This window comes from Clupea harengus, chromosome 16 (assembly GCF_900700415.2).
Source record: "Clupea harengus chromosome 16, Ch_v2.0.2, whole genome shotgun sequence".
Lineage (NCBI taxonomy): Eukaryota > Metazoa > Chordata > Actinopteri > Clupeiformes > Clupeidae > Clupea > Clupea harengus.
This window is the reverse complement of record NC_045167.1, coordinates 4418428-4423427: the sequence shown is the minus strand read 5'-3', so window position 1 is coordinate 4423427 and position 5000 is coordinate 4418428. Positions and strand designations below refer to the sequence as shown.

The window sequence follows — 5000 nt, the reverse complement described above, 5'->3', positions numbered from 1 at the left end:
CCCTGACGCTGAGATGGGACTAAATAGTTGGACCTATCTGTTTCCGTGCAAACAGACGGTGAAATAAAGAAAGAGTCCTGCCAGAGAATGACAGAGACCAAGGGATTTCTTCTCTTGGTGTTTACCCATAAACCACTGGGGCAGCATCACTATTGCTATCAGATCAGGTGTGTCTTTTATGGCTTCATCCATTGAGGGTGTTTCACTGGAACATACACTACACAACCTAATCATGGTCTCTGTTGTCCTCACAGTGTCACATATAGGAGGATTAACGCAGTCCTTTTTCTGCATGTAGTCAGTTTATTTCATACATATACTGTGGCTCACTGTCAGTAATCTCCTCGTCTCAGAAGCGCGTGTTGAAATATGAGTCTGTGGGCTCGACCCTGTAGTGTTGCTTTGCCTTCGCCTGCCCCAGAGTGCCACAGTGCAGACTGGTTGTGCGTGTGTGAAGCCCCCTTGTGTTTTACTGTAGATCTGTACAATGCTTAGTACACTTTGTCCAGTATCAGTATGGTCGATATCTGCCAATAACATTAGCCACCACATACAATAACTTTATTTACCATATGACATTTTTTACCCCGTACAATAACATTATTTATCATATACAATAACACTATTTACCATATACACTGACATTATTTACCGTATACTATACTATAGCTGTCCTAATGAATCTATATTGTACCACTGAATGCGCTATAATATGCTACGGTTATACTGTACAATGTCTACTGTCCTATTGATTGCACTGTACTGAATCCATCGCCGTGCTATTCAGTGTGTACTGTGCTATTGTTGTACCACGTAATGGGCATGAACAGTGGGGTCGCACCCTGAATGTACACCCGCAGAACAGCGCAGTGTAAGGTGAGTCTGACAGATGCGCAGATACAAGGGCACTCACTGACTGGGGCCCTTTCTGTGAGTCTGTATGGAGCGCTCTTGTTAAGTGAGGGATGGTTTCACCCACTGCACCTGTTATGCCGTGAATGGGCAGAGGGGTGGGGTGTGCTCGGGGGAAGCCCATCTCTGAAACAGGAGAGAGGAGTGAAGCCAGACAAAGGCCGGCCGGCCGGCCGCCATGGCCTATTATGGTGGCGGTCCTTGTGTACAGGAAACAGAGTCGGTAGTTGTAAAGTGCTTTTCTGAATGGCGACGAGACCGAGACCATGCCAGGTGCCGGCCGTGTAATGTACAGCGAGTGGCGTGCACGGTGAAATATATGTTAAGAAGAAAAGCCAGATGGGATTGTGGAAGCCATCTGTTGATGTTGTGATTTTTGTGGTCCTAATCCAACTGCACACAGCGTTCCCTTTGAGGGTTCAAAGGAGAGTGGTATGAATTTCAGCGTGGAGTGTCTGCAGTGGAGTGTTTGCTTTGCCGGGTCAGTGATTTAGAGTCTGTTCGGTGCAGAGAGAGTCTTTGTTTGTCTTTGTGTGTGTGAAGGGAGCCGACGGTGAGTCTGTTGGATTGTGGTTTGCTTTTGTCCGTGAGTTAATTGAAATCTTGAGGCCGTTAATATCATTATGTGGGCCGTCCCATTTAATCTGGGAAGACTGTAAACGCTGAGATGATTGAAGGTGATCCGTTTTCTATCAGCTGCTATCCACGTTCTCAATTACCAGCGTGGAATGTGCAAATGAACAGGAAAATCGCCTCTTCACACCTCTGTCACTCATCTGTCTTCCCTCATTTAACCATTTCTGCCACGATCAGATTGGACCTGACCCAGGAAGGAACCTAGAAACACTTATCTAGGTGACACATAAGGGACTAGAAATCATTTCTGATCCGGAATCAGTGGCCATGAGGGTTCCATTAGAACTGTGGTCCTGTCCAGAGAACAATCTAGAATCTTGAATGGGTCTGGTGAACCTGCCAGGTCAGGTTCAGGTCAGGGCCGGGTCACGAGCGGGATCTGTTCCAGCGTCCGTCGCTCTAGACAGATGGGTGACACGCAGGGGGGTAATCTAGTGTTTTCTTTGTCGTCAAGACAACCCAGTAGTGTCGCTCAGGAAAGGGAGAGAGGCAGGAAGTGACAGAGCTCCGTGTACATCACTTTACATGTTTCTTTTCTTCTCTCATTCTCCCTCTATCTCTGCATTTCCATCCCCCCCTTCCTGTCTGTTTGTCCCTTTGTGTCTTTTATCTTTCCTTTCTTCTCCTTTCTTCATCTCTTTCTATCTGTTATTTTGACCATATTCCTTCTATTTATCTCCTCTCCCTATCCCTCTCTCTTTGTCTCTTATCTTTCTCAGCATATTCTCTCTCTCTTCCTCACTCACACTCTCGTCTCTCTGTCCCTCTCTCTTTTGTCTCCATCTTTCTCTTTCTCTGGACGCTGAGATCCATCTTTTTCTCCACCTTTCTCCCCATCTCTTTCTCTCCATCTTTCTCTCATCCTCCTCTTCTACCTGTGTGGATGCTGAGGAGCAGTCGGTGTGTGCACATGACACCAGGAAGTGTGCAGCATCAGGAGCACATCACCAGGAAACCCCCACGGTGGCGGGACAAAGAGCATACTAATCTCACCACTCAGAAGGGGGAGGTGGCCACAGGGAGGGTGTGTGTGTGTGTGTGTGTGTGTGTGTGTGTGTGTGTGTGTGTATGGAGGGGGGGGGCGGGGGGGTAGTCAGAGGGAGGGTGTGTGTGTGTGTTGTGTGTGTGGTGAGTGGTGGTTGCCAGAGGGAGGGAGGGTGTGTGTGTAGGCGGTGGGCGTGTGTCTGTGTGTGTGTGTGTGGGTGTGTGTGTGTGTGTGTGTGCATGCCTGCATGCGTGTGTGAGGTGGCTGCCTTCTCTCAGAGCTTTCACTGGCTTCGGCAGGGAAAAGGTTGCTGGCTTACACAGTCACAGTCACTGCCACTGGGAATGATCAGGGACTCGCTGGATATACTCTCTCTCTCTCTCTCTCACACACACACACACACACAAACACACACACACACACACACCAGAGGAGCAGGAGGGACTGTCTCTAAATCCACTGACTGTCAAGGTAATCATTTATGTTGTTTTTTAAGGGACTGACAGTGTTGTGATGGTGTGATCTTTCCCTGTGGATACAAATGGTTTGAGTGAAATCTGTCCTCACAGAACCTTTCTGTGAATAAGAGTGTGTTATTTTAGTCACTTAGTCTAGGTCTATCTTAGTATTAGTGAAAAAAAAACCTCTCTTGGTGAAAGAGCTTTATTTTGACGTTCCCAGGCTTCTCATCTGAGAGTGCACCTGTACAGAAGTGTCAAGTGTGTCAAGTGGCTCTCGTTCTCTTTCATGCAAGAATGGCATGAGAACGACACAGAGGATTGTGTCCTAAACGCAAAAAGAACACACCTGGTGTCAGTTTCCTGAAGTACCGCGGAACTCAATAAACAAGCTATTTGTGTGTGTGTGTGTGTGTGTGTGTGTGTGTGTGTGTGTGTGTGTGTGTGTATAGAGCTCTTCTGTGTGTCACTGTGTCTGACGTTATTCGGACACATAATACAGCAGTCGGTGGCTTACTCTGTGACAGATCAGAAGAGAAATCTGGGAGGGACATGGACCCGATATACGGAGCACATCTGGGTCAGAGCATAACCAGGCGTTGCTCCTTTTTTTTCTCTATTTTTCTCATATCTGCTCGTTTGTAAAGCACATTGGATTACCAATGTGAATGAATTGTGCTACTGCATATAAATAAACGTGTCTTGCTTTGCCAAATTGATGCAGCACAGCGTGACAGTGAGTGTATTGAGGAGAGTGGCTGTTTCTGCCCTGTGTTCATTGGTTAGCAAATAGCATGACAGTTGGTATATTGAGGAGAATTGCTGTGGAATGTCTTTTGGATGTTGTTATGGTCAGTTATGATGAGTGAGTGACTGTTTTGAGGTTGAATGGCTGTGGTATTTATCTGGTTAGCAGTTAGCATGACAGTGTTTTGAGGTTGAATGGCTGTGGTATTTATCTGGTTAGCATGTAGCATGACAGTGCTGTGACGTGCTGAGTTATGAGGGAGAGAAGAGGGATTTTCTCTCTCAGAAGCGGCACGCTCAAGGTGTCAGGCAGCCGTGGGCATGATGAAGCACTTTTAGATTTGTCATTTAATAATGGATGCTGTTTGAGCCATTCTCCCCGGAGGGTGAGGTGGTGATGGAGGTGGGGGGGGGGGGGGTGTAGTGTCCTCCCCTTCCTATGCTGCAGCTTGGTCGCCATGGCAACGCTTCAGGTCACCATGTGAATTGAGTCTGTCAGCTTTTTCCTTGTGTCTGTCTGTCGCTCTCTCTCTCTCTCAGTGTGAGTGTGCGAGCAGCTGCCATTGACGGCTTCATGGGGTGTCAGTGATTGTGTTGTCATTTTAAAATAACACCACACTCTCTCTCCATCACTCCCTCAATCACACACACACACACACACACACACACACACACACACACACATACACACACACATGCTCAGGCACACACACACACACACACACACACACACACACACACCACACACACACAATGCCTTAATAAACCCCTGTTATTGTGTCTCCATTGTTGCAGCCCTCCCCAAAAGCAAAGGGGAATGCGTGTTCTCTGCCATGTTGTCTCCTGATGGGAAATTAATGCATGTGCCCGAGGTAAATTATGATAATGCATTCACGCTCATGCAGCCTGCCCCCCCCGTGTGTGTATGTGCTGCTTCTCTGGAGGTGCATGGGACCTGCGCTCTGCAATCATGTTGCCTATTGACTTAAAGGGATGTCCTGTCTGTTTGGCACGAAATGGTAAATTACCACCGATCCCAAGAGGCCAGGGGACAGCCATTAATTTACGGCAGGACATGTGTTATTGGTTAGGAGGCTAGGCGATAAGGTGTGTGTGTGTGTGTGTGTGTGTGTGTGTGTGTGTGTGTGTGTGTGTGTGTGTGTGTGTGTGTGTGTGTGTGTGTGTGTGTGCGAACATTCATCTTTTCAGCTTGAGACATTTTTTATATTTATTTGTTTTATACAAAAACAATTGAAACCTCC

The 5000-nt window shown here is 47.2% G+C and overlaps 1 protein-coding gene across 13 annotated transcripts in view; it reads left to right on the top strand.

Annotated features, from left to right (window-relative positions):
• nrcama (neuronal cell adhesion molecule a) overlaps positions 1–5000 on the top strand; it is an 84943-nt gene that overhangs the window by 23880 nt on the left and 56063 nt on the right. For 11 of the 13 annotated variants that reach the window (XM_031582348.2, XM_031582354.2, XM_031582351.2 and 8 more), the window contains exon 1: positions 2788–3004. The exons of the other annotated variants lie outside the window; for them this stretch is intronic. The gene's annotated coding sequence lies outside the window, so the exon portion shown is untranslated. Of the gene's footprint in view, positions 1–2787; positions 3005–5000 lie in introns of those variants that run through there. 13 annotated transcript variants of the gene reach the window in all.